Below are 18,030 nucleotides of genomic sequence, written 5' to 3'. Positions count from 1 at the left end.
AGTGTGCCCAGGGGCACACACGAAAGTTGCACGCAGATGGGTCTGCCTTGTGAATGAGTTTGCTTGGATTCAGAGGGCTAAAAGGTGAGTTTCTGAAGCTCCTGTGTCCATGTGCAAAATTCAAACCCGGGTGCCCACACTTGTCCTCCGGGCTTTGGGGCAGGAGCTGTGTCTGCTACAGAGGTATTGGATTTCTCACTGATTTGGAAAAAACTGGATCTTTGGACCATGTCCTGTTCTGAGACAGCTTTGCAGAGTGTGCATACATGCACATGTATGCTCCAAGGCAGAAATGACTTACACACACACACACACACACACACACACACACACAGGAATTCATTAACTATGTGGGTACATGATGATACACAGATACCCCATCCTCAGCTCCCCTCACCTCCAAAAATGTAAATATAGAGGCACAGATATATAGACAAGCATGCAGATATATACACCTATATGCTTTACACACACAAATACTAGACGAGCATATACAGAAACACACTCTCTTGCACACACACCCAAGTTTCTTATTCCTCATGCAATCAACCCACTGTACTACTTCTATCTGGTCTAAGGTTTGCCTCCCGTCACCTCACCCCCAAGGTCACGGGTCCCTTAGTAATGGGGGCCCTAAGTAATGGCATGGACATAGTAAAAAGATGAGAATGAACCAGAGGAAAGACGACTGTGGTGGGAAGGTATTTGCCTAAAGAAAATTGGCTCTTATCAACAAGGATCCAGCCTAGTTGGTTGTGCTAAATTCCAAAACTGAGGTGGTGGTGGTGGTGGTGGTGTCAGAAGATCAGAACCAGGTCCTGCCCTCAGGGAGCTTCCGGTATGATTGAGTGGAGGAGGAAAAAAATACACACACCTTAGTTAAAGACAAACCAGGCAGAATCAATTCTAACATGACAGTCAGTCAATAGTCACTTATTATGCGGCTACCATGTGCCAGGAACTGCCTTCTTTGTGTTATGTGTTTAATTTGGGGATACAGAGAAAGGCAACAGCAATCTTTGCCCTCAGGAAGCTCACAGTCTAATGGAGAAGACGTCACGGAAATAACTACGTATGATGAGATACAGACAGAATCCGCTGGAGCAAATTAACAGAGGGAGAGGGTAGACCATCAGCATTATAACTGCTCTGAGATCCCCGGGCACAGGACGAGGCAGAGAAGACTTTCCAGAGGAGGGGGGTCTGGAGCTGCGGTTGGAAAACTGAATCTCATTCAGATGGGCAGAAGGAAAACAGACAGGAAGGGCATTTCGGGGGAGGAGTGGGCTAAGGTGGGGCTAAGAATGAACTGTGTAGGGAGACAATGGGAGGACCTGCTTGGCGAGATAGAGGGGTTGGAACAAGGTGGGGGGTGGGGGAAGGGAAGATATGGTTGGATTAATATGTGGAAAAATACCTCCATCCTGTTTTTCCAGTTCTAATTTCTCGTTTTCTCCGGGTCACTGTCAGTGTGACTGTCACCTGTGGGAATCCCTATGAAATAATGTTAGAACAGAGAATGTTAGACATGTGAGGGACTTTAGAAACTGACTCCCTCATTTTGCAGATGAAGAAACTGAGGTCCAGAGAGGGGGAGTTACTTGTCTGTGATCACATAGTACATAGCAGAAGTGGGATTCAATATTCCCAATCACTGCTTAGGTTCTGGATACTTGGAGGTTATTTGAACCAGTGACACAGAGAAAGGATCCTCTCCAGGCCAGGAGGAGTGGGGAACCTTCACTTTTTTTCCTACAGGTTTCACGGTTTGAACCAAAATGGGGGCGGAGGGCAAGGAGCTAATAAAAGCAATGTCAGAGGCTGGGACAGAGTGAGCCATTGTGCAAGGTCGGGAGCAGGGAACCTACACAATACTCACTTTCAGTCCTCCTGGCCCAGAGCCCCCTCTAGATTTTTATTGGGGGCTGCTCAGCTGGGTAGGGCTGGGTTGGCCTGAGCTGGGCCTCCTAGTTGGGGACCGGCCCAAGGCCCCTTGTCCAGGGTTGGATTCTCCCCAACCTTGAATACGGAGAGAAGTGGATCTGTCAATCAGATACCACACCCAGGATGTCTATAGGAGCCATCTAAGGGAGAGTCTCTGTGCCTCTGAGAGAATCCTGTCTGGCCCAAGGCCCAGGGCATCATACAGACACACAGTTCCCACTCCAAGAACATTTGCCCAATGAATGAATATCCAGGCTGAGGGGAAGAAATCCTAATGGTGGCAGTAGCACAACCTGACTGTGGCTGCTGTGACCACACAGCCACACATACACATGTATACACACATTCACACACACACATCCTTATTATTTCTAAAGGCCTCTGATTTCAAGGGTCTGGGTCTACCTCCAAAGAGGTCACTTCTCACCCGAGTAGGTTGTGGCATGAGCTGCTATGACCAAAAGATTAAAAAAAAATTATACCCTGGTGGCCACTTCTCTGGTGATGAGCTTATCTTAAATTACTGGCCTGGTTCTTGGACAAGAGATACGTAAGACCACATCTGAAGTCCTTCCAGACAGACAGACCCTGAACTCTGCTGGCATCGCTTCCACACCTCAGGGAAGCATGAAGAGATGGCAAGTGAGGAGATGAACATGCATGCACGCGTATACATAGGTACACACACCATCCCTACTCATTTCATCCTTATATTTCAGAGGCTCATGGGATTAGACCTAAGAGGAACCTTGCATACCATCCAGTCTCACCCCTCATTTTACAGATGTTGAGACTGAGGTCCAAAGAGATGCAATAACTTGCCGAAGGTCACATAGAGAGTAAACAGCAGGGGCAGAGCCAAGATGGTGGAATACAGGCTGGGACCCAGCTGAACTCTCCCAACATTCCCCTTCAAACACCTCAAATCAAATTTTTTTCTCCTCAAATCAAATTTTTTTCTCCTCAAATCAAATTTTGGAGCAGAAGAGCCAACAAAAGGTTAGAAGGAGACATTTATCCAGCCTAAGACAACTTAGGAGGTTGCCAGTAGAGGTCTGTAACACTGGGATGGGCACAGACCCAGAACTCAGCAGGAGCACCAGCAATTGACTTTGGAGGTGGCTGCAACAGCAGCAGCAGAAACTTTAGGAGTAGAGATGGTAAGGGGGCTGGATGACTGGTCAGAGGCAGATTACTGAGTATCCTTTGCTGTCACTGGGTGCAGCTGGCACTGCTTGGCAACTCTATTGCCCATAAGCAGTTCTGGGTCACAGTTCCAGGGAAAAGAGGAGCCCTAGTACTTGTGTCTGCAGGGGAGCAGGGGCCCACCCAGGTGAGCAATGACCACACCTCTCCCAGGATAACATTACCTTGGAAGCACCAAAAACTTGCAGACTGCCAGAACTAGCTCTGAAAACAGCAATATGAGAAAGCCTGAAGCTTGGCACAGTGCTTTCCCACCCCTAGGTGAGCAGAGACCAACTTTAATATAAAGTTCAAAGTAAAAAAATAGGCTAGGAAAATAAGCAAACAACAACAACAACAGAACTTAAAAGCTGCTATGGTGGCAGAGAAGACAAACACATAAACTTGGAAGAAGACAACATGAAAATAGTTACAAGCAAAGCCTCAAAGAAAAATGCTAATTGGAGTCAAGGCCAGTGAGAACTCCTGGAAGAGTTAAAGAAATAAGAGAGGTAAATGGGAAAATAGGAACAGAAATAAGAGTGATGCAAGAAAATTATGAAAACAGAATTAACATCTTAGTAAAAGAAGCATAAAAAAATACTGAAGAAAATAACATCTTAAAAAAAAAGAATTTGCCTAATGGTAAAGGAGGCACAAAAATTCACTAAAGAATTCCTTTAAAAGTAGAACTGGCCAAATGGAAAAAGAAATACAAAACTCATTGAAGAAAACAATTCCTTAAAAATTAGAATTAGGTAAGTGGAAGCTAATGACTCTACAAAACTTCAAGAAACAATAAGCCAAAGTCAAAAGAATGAAAAAAAAAGACGAAAATGTGAACTATCTCATTGGAAAAACAACTGACCTAGAAAATAGATTGAGAAGAGATAATTTAAGAATTATTGGACTACCTGAAAGCCATGATAAAAAGCCTATATTTTTTAAAAGCCCATATTATATTTCAAGAAATTATAAAGAAAAATTGCCCTTATATCTTAGTCCAGAGCATAAGACAGAAATTGAAAGAATTCACCTATCACCTCCTGAAAGAGGTCCCAAAATGAAAACTCCCAGGAATATTACAGTCAAATTCCAGCATTCCCAGGTCAGGGAGAAATACTGTGAGCAACCAGAAAGAAAAAAAATCAAATACCATGGAGGCATAATTAGGATAACATAAGTTTTAGCAGCTTCCAACTTGAAGGAGCAGATGACTTGGAAAATGATATTCCAGAGGGCAAAGGGAACAAGGATTATAACAAAAAATAACCTACCCAGCAAAACTGAGTATAATCCTTCAGGGGGAAAAACGGTCATTTAATGAAATAAAATAGTTCCCAAGCATTCCTGATGAAAAGACCAGAGCTGAATAGAAAATTTGACATTCAAACAGAAGATTCAAGAATCATAAAGAGATAAACATGAAAGAGTAATCATAAAGGACTCAATAAAGTTAAATTGTTTATGTTCATATATGGGAAGATGATACATGGAACTCCTAAGCACTTTATCATTATTAAGGCAATTAGAAGGAATGTACATAGACAGAGGGCAAGGTTGGTATGATCTCCAAAAAAATGTAAAGGTGAGAAATGGATGCCCTGGAAGAAGAGGGAAGAAAGAGGTAGAATGGGGAAATTTTTTTTCTCACATAAAAGACACACACAAGGAACTTGGTAAAAGAAGCAGGGAAAGATGGGAAGAGTGGGTAGCTGGTAATGCTTGAACCTTACTCTCATCAAACTTGGTTCAAAGAGGGAAGAATATATAGATATACTTATACATACATACATGCACACACATACACACACAATCAATTGGGTATAGTAACCTATCTTACCAAATAGGGAAGTAGAAGGGGAAAGAGATGAGAGATATAGGGGAGGATAAAAGAGAGAGGAGATTAAGGGATGCAATGGTAAGAAGCAAAACAGACTTTTGAGGAGGGACAGAATAAAAAAAGAGAGGGAAGGATCAATAGAAGAACATAGGATGGAGGGAAACACACAGTAATCATAGTTGTCAATGTGAATGGGATCAGCTAACTCATAAAATGGAAGCAGATGGCAGGGTGCATCAAAAATCAGAATCCAGCAATATGTTGTGTACAAGAGACACACTTGAGACAGAAAGACACACACAGAGTTAAAATAAAGGGCTGGAGAAGAATCTATTATGCTTCAGCTGAAGAGAAAAAGGGCAGGGGTAGCAATCATGATCTCACATCAAGCAGAAGCAAAAAAAGATAAAGAGGGCAATCAGATTTTATTAAAAGGTACCATAAACAATGAAGTAATATCAAAAAATTTTACAGCAAATTTCTCTGATAAAGTCTTTGTTTCTCAAACATACAGGGAGCTGAGTCAAATTCATAAAAAATAAGAGCCATTTCCCCCAATACATAAATGTTCAAAGGATATGAATACACATTTTTCAGAAGAAGAAATCAAAGCTATCTATAGTCATGTGAAAAAATCACTATTGGTTTAAGAACGCAAGTTAAAACAACTCTGAGGTACCACTGTTCACTTACCAGAAATGACAAATGCTGGAGGGAATGAGAGAAAGTAGGTACATTAGTGAATTGCTGGTGGAGTAGTGAATTGGAGAACAATCTATGGCTATGCTCAAAGGTCTATAAAATCATGCATACCCTTTGATCCAGTAATAGCACTACTACATTTATTCCCCAAGAGATCAAAGAAAAAGGAAAAGGCTTTATATGTACAAAATTATTTATAGCAGCTCTTTTTGTGGTGGCAAAGAGTTGGAAGTTGAGGAGATGCTCATAGTTGGGGAATGGTTGAACAAGTTGTGGCATATGATTGTGATAGAGTACTATTGTGCTGTAAGAAATAACAAGGGTGGTAGTTTCAGAAAAACATGCCACGACCTACATGAACTGATGAAAAATAAAATGAGAAGAACCAGAAAATCATTGTGCATAGTAACAGCAATGTTGTAATGATGATCAACTGTGAAAGTCTTGGCTACCCTGATCAATACAATAATCCAAGACAATTCCAAAGGACTCAGGATAAAAAAAAAAAAGCTATCCACCTCCAGAGAGAAAACTGATGAACCCTGAGTGTAAATTGAAGTATAATTTTCTTGCTTTCTTTGCTTTGTTTTTTGATATGGCTAATATGGAAATTATTTGACATAATTGATGTAATATTGTTTGCCTTCTTGGTGGGAGGAGTAAGAAGGAAGGAAAGAATCTGGAACTCAATATTAAAAAAGAAAAAAGATATTAAAATAAATACATTTTAAAATTTATTTAAATAAATAAATACATTTTTAAATAAAAGAGAGTAAATAGCAGGGTTGGGATTTAAACACAGTTCCCTAGAGTCATTGGGTTATATATTTAGAACTGCAAAGGACCATCAAACCTAAGTCACCCATTTTAAAGATGAGTAAATGGGCCTAGGGAGGTCAGTACCCTTGTATCATACAACTAGGGCTACAAGGGGCCTCAGAGGCCATCTACACCAAGCCCCTTGGTTTACAGAAGAAGGAACAGGATGGGGATAAGGGTAAATGACTTCACCAATGTCACCTGGGTAGTAAGTGTTAGAGATGGGATTTGAATGGAGTCAGAGAACCAGGGGTCAACTCCTAGCCTTTTCAATTCTCTTAGCCTCAGATTCCTTGTTTTTAAAATAAGGAGGTTCAGTTAGATGACCTTTGAGGCTCCTTCCAGCTATTTCTCAAAGTTCTGATGATGCTATGAATTATGCTGTAGGGGAGAGAGAAGTAAGTGCAAAAGAAAAGCCAGAACAAGTGCTAGGAGAAATCTGGGGAGGGAAATCGTTTTCAGTGTGGAAACCAGTGGGTCTAGTGGATCAGAGAAAGCTTCGTGGAAGAGGAGATGGCATTAGAATTGGACCTTGCAGAAAGAGAGGGAGGGACTTCAGTAGATGGAAATGGGAGTGGGATAAAGACTGCTCCTGGTACCAAGGACAGCACAATTAAGGTCCACATATTTGAGTCAAGTACAGGTATGTGAGAGGGCAGGAGAATGGAAGGAGGGAGCAGGGAGAGCTGGACAGGTTTGATAAGAAGGTAAAGTATATGAAACAGTCATCTGAGATAAGTAGATTAAATCACTTTAATCACAGGATTAGGCAGGGTCCTGAGGGCCAGGGCAGGGAATTTATACTTTGCTCTACTGTTGATGGTATTATAGCCAAATTCCAGCACTCCCAAGTCAAGGAAAAAATATTGCAAGCAGCCAGAAACAATTCAAGTATCATGAATTTATTTTGTATACATAACACACATATACATATATGTACCTGCTGTTTCATTGGATAGAATGTAAGCAGGAATTGTCTAATTTTTGGCTTTGTATCTCCTGCTCCTGAGACAATGCCCAGCACATAGTAGGTGCTTAATGAATACTTCTTGATTGATTGATTTTTTTTAAAGGTTACACAAGGAATTAGTGATAGAACCAGGCCTAGAACTCAAGTCTCTCGACTCCCAAGCTAGGGCTCATTGGATTACATTATTGGATTTACTGAGTTCTGACGCATTTGCGAAGGAATTACACAGAAGAGTCCCCATCTAGCTCCACAGGCCAGGAGGTGGCGTAGTGAGAAGACCACTAGGTTTGAAATCAGAGGACTTTGGGGCAGCTAGGTGGCACAGTGGATAGAGCACAGGCCCTGAAGTCAGGAGGATCTGAGTTCAAATCCGACCTCAGACCAAACACTTGACACATAGTAGCTGTGTGACCTTGGGCAAGTCACTTAACCCCGATTGCCTCACCAAAAAAAAAATCAGAGGACCTTGATTAAAGTCTGGATCCTGACTCTTACCACCCATGTGACCTGGGACACTTCCCTTCCCAGGCCTCAGTTTTCAAAACTGTAAAATGACATATCTTTAAAATGAGGAGGTTTGACTGGTATTTCTCTTGGGTTCCTTCCAGCTGTGATATTCTGTGGTTGGATTCCTCAGAAGGCACAGTTCCACGTTCTAAACCATCTGTCTTCAGAACTTGTTTGTAACTTCCACTTCAGACCTAAAGCCATTACTATCAAGCCGCCAATAGAAAGCTTGTATTTCTTTTTCCTTTTTTTGGTGAACATCACTGTTTAGTATTTTATTTTTCCCCAATTGCACGTTTTCTTTTAATATTTGCTTTTAAAACTTTGAGTTCCAAATTCTCTCCTTTCCTCTTCCTCACCCCCCTCATTGAGAAGGCAAGCAATTTAATATGTTATATATGTGTAGTCATTGCAAAACATATTTCCATATTAGTCGTGTTGTGAAAGAAAACAGACAAAAAAAAACCTCAAGAAGAATAAAGAAAGTAAAAAGGTATGCTTCAATCTGTATTCAGATGCCATCAGTTCTTTCTCTGCGAATGGATGGCATTTTTCATCATAAGTCCTTCAGAGTTGTCTTAGATCACTGTACTGCTGAGAACAGCTAAGTCATTCACAGCAGATCATCTTACAATGTTGCTGTTACACTGTACAAAGTACATGTCACTTTGCATCAGCTCCTGTAAGTTCTTCCAGGTTTTTCTGAGAGCATCCTGCTCATTATTTCTTATATTACAATAATATTCCATCATAATTATATATTACAATTTGTTCAGCCATTCCTCAATTGATGGGCATCCCCTCAATTCTCAATTCTTTGACAGCAGAAAAGAGCTGTTATAAATATTTGTGTACATATAGGTCCTTTTTGTTTTTTATCTCTTTTTGGATATAGACCAAGTAGTGGTATTTCTAGGTCAAAGGGTATGCCTGGTTTTATAGCCCTTTGGGCATAATTCCAAATTGTTCTACAAAACGGTTGAATCGGGTCACAGCTTCACCAACAGCAAATTAATGTCTCATTTTCCCCATATCCTTTCCAACATTTGTCGTTTTCCTTTTCTATCTGATTAGCCAATCTAATAGGTATGAGGTAGTACCTCAGAATTGCTTTAATTTGCTTTTCTCCAATCAATAGTGAGTTAGAGTATTTTTCATATAGCTATAGATAGTTTTGATTACTTCATTTGAAAACTGTTCATATCTTTTGATCATTTATCAATTGGGGAATGGCTCTTATTTTTATAATTTGACTCAGTTCTCTATATGTTTGAGAAATGAGGCCTTTATCAGAGAAACTTGCTTCAAAATATTTTTCATAGTTATGATTGCTAACTATATTTCACTCCATCCTATTTTCCCCCTCTGTTTATTTTATTCTCTCTTTTCACCCTATCCTTCTTCATAACTGCTTTGCTTCTGACTATCCCCTCCCCCAATCTGGCCTCCCTTCTATACCCCCCTTTCTCTTATCCCCTTCCCCTCCTACTTTCTTATAGGGTAAGATAGATTTTTATGCTCAATTGAGTTTATATTCCTTTTTTGATCCAATTCTAATGAATTACTCCCTTTCACCCCACCCCATCTTCCCTTTCACTGTAAAAGCTTTTTCTTGCCTTTTTTATGTGAGATAATTTGCCCCATTCTCCCTTTCCCTTTCTCCCTCTTTGCATTCTTTTCTCACTCCTTAATTTTATTTTTTAAGATGTCTTCCCTTCATATTCAACTCACACTTGTGCCATCTGTCTATATATACTCCTCACTGCCCTAATAATGAGAAAGTTCTTATGAGTTACAAATATCATATTCCCATGTAGGAATTAAACAGTTTAATCTTATTAAGTCCCTTATGATTTCTCTTTCCTGTTTACCTTTTTATGCTTCTCTTGAATCTTGTATTTGAAAGCCAAATTTTCTATTCAACTCTGGTCTTTTCATCAAGAATGCTTGAAAATTCTCTATTTCATTGAATATCTATTTCCTCCCAAAAGGATTATACTCAGTTTTGTTGGGAGGGTGATTCTTGATTGTAATCCTAGCTCCTTTGCCCTTTGGAATATCATATTCCAAGACCTATGATCCTTTAATGTAGAAGCTGCTAGATCTTGTGTTATCTTGACTGTGGCTCCATGATAATTGAATTGTTTCTGGCTGTTTGCAATATTTTTTTTCTAGACCTGGGAGTGCTGGAATTTGGCGATAATATTCCTGGAAGTTTTGGGATCTCTTTCAGGAGGTGATATGTGGATGCTTTTCATTTCCATTTTGCCCTCTGATTCTAGAATATCAGGAAAGTATTCCTTCATAATTTCTTGAAAGACAATGTCTAGGCTCTTTTTTTTATCATGGCTTTCAATGATTTTTAAATGACCTCTTCTGGATCTATTTTCCAGGTCACTTATTTTTCCAATAAGTTATTTCACATTGTCTTCTATTTTTCATTCTTTTGGTTTTGTTTTATTGTTTCTTGATTTCTCATAAAATCATTAGCTTTTGTTTGCTCAATTCTCATTTTTAAGGAATTATTTTCTTCAGTGAGCTTTTGTATCTCATTTTCCATTTGGTCAATTCTACTTTTTAAGGAGTTTATTTTTGCTTTAGTGAATTTTTGTGCCTCTTTTCCCATTTGACCAATTCTGCTTTTCAATGCATGTTTCTCCTCGTTTTTTGTTTGTTTGTTTGTTTGTTTTTTATCTCTTTTGCCATTTGGCTTAGTCTGTTTTTTAAGGTGTTATTTTCTTTAGTATTTTTTTGTGTCTCCTTGACCAAATTGTTGACTTTTTCTTTATGCTTTTCTTGCATCACTCTCATTTCTCTTCCCAATTTTTCCTCTACCTCTCTTACCTGATTTTCAAAGTTTTTTTAGCCTTTCCATGGCTTGAGACCAATTCATATTTTTCGTGGAGGCTTTGGATGTAGGGGCTTTGACTTTGTTAACTTCTTCTGAGAGTGTGTTTTGATCTTCCTTGTCACCATGGTAACTTTCTATGGTCAGAATTTTTTTTCTGTTGTTTGCTCATTTTTCCAGTCTATTTCTTGACTTTTAACTCTTTGTTAAAGTGGGGCTCTGCTTCCAGGGTGGAGGATGAATTATCCCAAGCTTCAGGGTTTTTGTGCAGCTGTTTTCAGAGATACTTCTATGAATCTGTAAGTTTTCAGTTCTTCCAAGGTGGTCTGACCTAAGGAGAGGTGTTTACTCCTCTCCTGGCCTGTGCTGTGGTCTGTGAGTGACCACAAACACTCTTTCCTGCCCTTGAACTGTGACAAGGGTCCTTGCTCCACTGTGTCCCTTAAGCTCTAGTGTGTTAGTGCTCCTCCTTGCCCTGGGACTGCTACCTAGGACTGTGACCTGTCTTGGAGTATGGGCAGAGTCCTGCCCCCAGTGTTAGCAAAGAGACCAGTTGTTTGACCCCCTTACTGTCTGTGGACTGAGAGCTCCAGAAGCAACCACTGCCACTGCTGATTCAGTGGCTTCCAAAACTTGCTCCTGGTTTGCTGGGGCTGAGACTGTGTTGGTATGGCCTGTGCTGGACTGTGCTTCACTCTCACCTTGACGCAATAGACCTTTCCTGCTGACTTTCTAAGTTGTTTTTAGCTGGGAAAGTATTTCACCCTCTCCTTTTGTGGGTTCTGCTTCTCTAGGAATTGTTTTATGGCATTATTTAAAGGTGTTCAGAGGGGTTTTGGGGAGAGCTTAGGCAAGTTGCTGCCTTTTCTCCGCCATCTTGGCTCCACCTCCCATAAAGCTTGTATTTCAAGGAAATTTCTGATATTGAACTCCTTGGCCTTTATGGAAATACCTACAGCTTCACCATAAATGCCTTCTTTATAGGGTGTGCCTGACTTGTGTAATAGGAAACATATTTGAGCCTCCTTAGGAAGAGACAAACACTAGGTCCAATGATAGAACGTGACTGAAACAGTAGTGGAGGCTCTGTGTTTGTGAACCCAATGGCCCTTCATCTTCTTATCTGAAGAATGGATATGAGAATAGGGTATAGCCAGAATTAACTTTGGTGTATTGTGGTTTTCATACTGGATTATAGCTTAGGAGGGTTTGGGCCAAGAGAAATAGGAAATTGAACAATGATCTTGTCCTGGCAAAGATGGTTGTTTGCTGTTTGCAAATATCTTCCTTTCCTTGGGCTTCATGCCTGCAAAATGGAGGAGTTTGGCCAGATAGAAGCATCATGGTACCTTGGAAAGAATGCTATCCCTAGAGTCAGAAGACCTGGGTTTGAATCCTACCTCTGAGTCTTGCCAACTGTGTGACTTTGGGCAAATCATTTAACCACCCCAGATCTCAGCTTCCTCATCTGTAAAATGAAGCAGTTGGACTAGGTCTTTGAGGTCCTTCCAATCTCTAGTTCTATGATTGTTTGGCTCTTACATTCACTGTTCTAACATCTTTCCTTAGCCTGGGCAGTCTATGTTTCAAGGTTCCTCTTGGACCCGATATTCTATGCTTTGAGGTCACTTGCAGCTGTTAGGTTTTATGTTCTGTGATTTTATTAATCAAAGGACCTGAAATGCAGTTATTCTACTCCACTGAGTCTCCTAGAAGTCCTTGGTTAAAAAAAAATGAAAACCCAAACACAACTGTCACCTGTTGGGGGAAATTGTAACCATTTACATCTTATTATAAATTAGAGGGTCAGATAAATTAGCCATCTCTTGGAGAGCTGACAGCCCAACCTGAAGCAATTAGCTAGTCATTAGCTCGTTAAGTGTTGCTATAGCCCAGGAGTTGAGTGAGGTTCAGAGTCATAGTCCTTGCCTTCAGGAAATTTCCAATCTGGCTGGAGAGACAAGACATACACATGGTAAAGAGAAGGAAGATAAGTATGTAATTACTATTAGCATACATCAATATTTATATTTCTACACTGTCAACAATCTGTGATGTTGTCTCTGTGGACGCTCTCTGCGGAGCATTCCATCCCCTCTTCATGCCTTAGAAAAGGTATCGTCCAGCTTTGAAGAGCCGGCCAAAGGCTTCTGTCCGATGCTGTGACTAACTTTCCAGAGCTGAGGGATTGTTCCTGGCACCATATTGAAACAGCAGAAGAGGACTTTATGGAGAAGAGTATGTGATACAGACCCTAAATGTTGTCTGGGATCTTAGATAATGGAAGGATCAGGAGGAAACTGGGCCTGGAGAAGGGAAGTCATATGTTATTATTATCAGAGAGCCAGAGTCCCACTAGCATTTGAAAAAAAAAAAAGTCTTGACAGGATAGAGTTGAGGAACCAATCCAATAAAATGAAGTTTTAAAGGGATTAATGTAAAATCTGACACCTGGGTTCAAAAAATCAACTTTACAAGTTCAAAGTGGGGTGGTGTTGGTGGTAAACTATTCATTTGGAAAAGACCTAAGGGTTTTAGTGGATTGTAAGATCAATGTGTCAACAGCCAAGAAAATGAAAGAGAATTTGGGTCTCAGGGTAGGTCAGTCATACTATGGCCTGGTCAGCCCGCACTTGCAGTATTGTGTTCAGTTTGGGGCACCACTTTTTAGGAAGGATATTAATTACCCAGAGAACTTCTTCAAAAAGAGGTATAATGAGAATGGTGAAGGGTCTCAGGTTCACTCCATGTGGAGATCAGCTAACAGATCAGGGATGAGAAAAGAATTTGGAGTCAGAGGAACTGGGTTCAAACTCTGGCTTGGTAACTTTACTACCTTGGACAAGTCATCCCAGCTCTTCAGAACTCAGTTTGTTAAGCTGTAAAATGAGGGACTGGATGACCCGTGGGCTCCCTTCTATCTTCAACTTTATGATATTGTAAACTGGGAATGCTTAGCCTAGAACAGAGAATGGAAGAATAGTTAGATTTGTTCCGCTTGGGCCCCGAAGTCAGAGGCAGAGGCAATTGGTGGAAGATCTCCGACACAGATTTAAGCTTGACCCTTCCACCCCTCATTAAAGAAAGGATACTTGTCCAGGTCTGGGTTGGACCGGATGGACCGAGACCCCTTCCACCTCTGACACTGGGACTCTATTTCCCCTACTACACAATGGGTTACTTGAGGGCAGAGGCAGGTTCTGCTCCTATTTTCCCTCTCCACCCCCCATAAATTCTCTGCAGTCAGGATCCTAGTCTGCTTGTCTCTTGTAGACTGTAAGCTCACTGAGGGCAGACTCTAGATACATTCTGCTATCTTTTGACAGTTTAACTTGGAGCACAGAGAGAACTCAAGACATACTTGGTGTCTCCCATTAGAAAGTAAGCTCCCTGAGGGTAGGAAGGGTTTCATTTTTGTCATCATCTCCCCAATGTTTAGCACAGGGCTTGGCACATAGTAAAGGCTTAATAAATGCTTGTTGAAGGACTGATTGATGAATGGATGAATTTGTTACTCAGCACCATACTGAAATAAGATGGAAAATCTGAGGATTGGAGACTCTCTACCATTTGTGTGTGGGGTGGTGGCATATAAGAGGAAGGCATTGTCAGAGCAAGAAATCTACCTCAGCTGGGAAAGGGGGGAGGGAGATTCTAGTTCATCAAAGCCCCTATTCAACATACCCTGGGCTGACCACACGCATCTCCTAGCACTTCCCTGTACCTTTTATTTGTGGGTAGACCAAGGCCAGAATGTCTGACAGTTTCTTCAGTCTGGCTCTTCCCGGGGGAAAGCTAGTGCAGGCCCCAAGTCTTTTGGGTGATCACTTCAGCAGACCCCCCCAGGACCCCACACTCTGTTCCTTCTAATCGAAACAATATCGCATTATGTTTTGAGCCTTCTTGGTTCTATCTGTTTTCTCTCAAAGAGTATTTGTTTTATATCTGACATGTTTATATATGGTAACTGTTTGTTAAAGAAATCTGTCAGCGTAACTGGCTGGCCGGAAACTCTTGGCCCAAAGCCAGAAGGGCCTTTCTTGAAAACCCTTCTTCTCTAGGGGACCCAGGGGTTGGGTGCCTACCCAGAAAAGGGGCAGTGTTAGCCTTCATGGGAAGGGCTTCATGGGAAAGGACCTGGTCTGTACCCACTGAAGACCTGTCTGGGAGCCGCCCAGGAGTGGTTACCCCCCAGCAAACATTCGGAGTGGGACTCACTCTTTGTCACTAGTCAGAGAACGACATTTATGAGCTGCTGCTGAATGGGACCAGAAGGTCCTTTAATAAAACAGAAAATATGTACAGTTTTGATCATATCGGGGGACATGTTCCTGAGAATGAGACATCTTTGACAGCAGGAGCAGGGAGGAGGGGAGAGAAAATAGGGAACCTTTCTTTCATCTGGCTTCAGGGGGCTGAGGCTTCCCAGGGAAGCCGTTCAAAGGACACAGGACAGAGTAGTGACATCAGCGGCTTGTATTTCTACAGGGCTTCACAGTTTGCAAATAGCTCAGATTTTGTAGGTGGCTCCCATTTCTGCGGCACTTTATGGGGTGTGGAATACTTTCCCCTCCTCGGCTCTGTGGTGGTGGGGGTGGGGAGTAAAATGGTGATTATTCTTCTCATTTTACAGAGCAGAAAAGTGAAGCGCAATGAAGGACCCTAGGATCCCCAGGTGGCACAGTGAGTAAACAGAGTGCTAGTTCTGAAGTTAGTAAGCCCTGAGTGCAGGCCCTGCCTCAAATACTTCCTGGCTGTATGACCCTGGGCAAGTCACTTCATCTCTCTCAGCTTTAGTTTCTTCACCTATAAAATGGGGATAATAACAGCAACCTCCCAGGGTTGTTGTGAAGACTGAATTAGACAACAGATGTAAAATGCTTTGCCAACTTTAAAGTGCTATCTAAATGTTATCTGTTGTTATTACTATTATTAATTATTATAGGATCATAGAGCTACAGATGGAAAGGACCTCTGAAACCATCTAGTCTAACTGCCTCATTTTACAGTTGAGGAAACTGAGGCCAAGGGAGGCGAACACCCAAGGGAATCTGGAAAGAAAGCATCAGAGGTAGAGGTAGGCTGGGGTCTAGGGGAAAAGATTCTTGCCTCTAATTAGAAAGCAAATGGCAGAGCTGAGCATTGCGGTTTAGTGGAATGCCAAGCACCATGACGTTGTTTTTTGCTCTATTAAAATATAAGCTTCTTGAGAGAAGGAACCATCTTGTTTTTCTGAATTTGTGTCCCTAGCACTTAGCACAGTGCCTGGCGTATAGTAAGCCCTTAATAAATGATCTATCTATCTATCTATCTATCTATCTATCTATCTATCTATCTATCTATCTATCTATCTATCATCTATCTATCTATCTATCTATCATATATCTATCTACCTATCTTCCTCTCTGTGTCTCTGTCTCTCTCTGTCTCTGTCTCTCTCTGTCTTTCTGTCTCTGTCTCTCTCTCTCTCTTTACTCACTCACCCACCCACCATCCCTTCATCCCTCCATCTATCTATCCATCTCTCTATCTCTCTATCTTTCACTATCTCTATCTCAGTGCCTGAAAAATGGTAGATATTTAATAAATGTTGCAGAATGAATGAATGAAATAAACCCTGGATTTGAAATCCAAATAACTGGGCTTGAACCCTTGCTTTGCTGCTTACTACCTCTGAGACCTTGGGCAAGTGTCTTCCCCTCTGTGGATCTGTCTCCTCTTCCATAAAATGACTATCTAGTCATTGACAGAGATTGGATTAGATGGATGATCTATAAATTCCCTTCTTGCTTTGTCTATGGTCTATGAACCCAAGTCTCTGGACTCCCCGTCTAGACCTCTTTTCACTATAGCACACTAGTTCCCCAGAAGTATTGTTGTTGTTGTTTTATTCATATAGCCTTCAGAAAAATGTGTACCCAGACACAGAAAAGAAAGAAGATGGCACCATGGTGGATAGATCCCAATTAGCAAGATTTGTATATTTATAGAATATTGCATTTGGAAAGGACCTTATGGTCATAGAAAGTTAGAGCTGAAAGGGACCTTTGGAATCATGAAGGTAGGAACAGCCAGTGTCTTCTCCCTCTGTATTTCTCTCATGATCTAGAACAACCCTCTATACCTAGTAGATGCTTAATAAATGTTAGTTGAACAGATGAGTAAACTGAAGCCCAGAAAGGGGAAGGGACCTGTCCAAGGCAATACAAACACTGAATAGTGGGACTGGGCCTAGTAATACTCAAATCTCCTGCTTCACAAACCTGATGCCTATCAGCCTTTCAGAAACATTTCCACAGGATGGCCATTATCATCACTGTTATTCAATATTATATTAGAAATGCTAGCTATAGCAATAAGAGAAGAAAAAGAAATTGAAGGAATTAGAGTAGGCAATAAGGAAACAAAACTACCACTCTTTGCAGGTGATATGATAGGTATACTTAGAGAATCCTAGAGAATCAACTAAAAAGCTAGTTAAAATAATGAACACCTTGAGCAAAGTTACAGGATATAAAATAAACCCACATATATCATCAGCATTTCTATGTATCACCAACAAAGTTCAGCAGCCAGAGACAGAAAGAGAAATTCCATTTAAAATCACTGTAGACAATGTACAATACTTAGGAGTCTATCTGCCAAGACAAACCCAGGAACCATATGAACACAATTACAGAACACCTCACACAAAGTCAGATCTAAACAATTGGAAAAAGGATTAATTGCTTATGGGTAGGTCAAGCCAATATAATAAAAAATGTAAATTCTACCTAAGTTAACTTATTTATTCAGTGCCATATCAATACAACTACCAAAAATTATTTTATAGAGCTAAAAAAAATCATAACAAAACTCATCTGGAAGAACAAAAGAACAAGAATATCAAGGGAATCAATAAAAAAAAAAATGTGAAGGAAGGTGGCTTAGCTGTACCAGATCTCAAATTGCATAACAAAGTGGCAAGCATCAAAACAATCTGGTACTGGCTAAGAAATAGAGTGGTGGGTCAGTGGGATAGATTAGATTAAATATACAATACACAGTAGTAAATGACCATAGTAATCTAGTGTTTGATAAACCCAAAGATCCAAGCTTTTGGGACACAAACTCACTATTTGACCAAAAACTACTGGGAAAACTGGAAAGCAGTTTGGCAGAAATTAGGTATAGGCCAATATCTCACACCATGTATCACAATAAGGTCAAAAT

This window comes from Vombatus ursinus, unplaced genomic scaffold (assembly GCF_900497805.2).
Source record: "Vombatus ursinus unplaced genomic scaffold, bare-nosed wombat genome assembly UNPS02014818.1, whole genome shotgun sequence".
Taxonomy (NCBI): Eukaryota; Metazoa; Chordata; class Mammalia; order Diprotodontia; family Vombatidae; genus Vombatus; species Vombatus ursinus.
Note: the sequence above shows the minus strand (reverse complement) of the source record.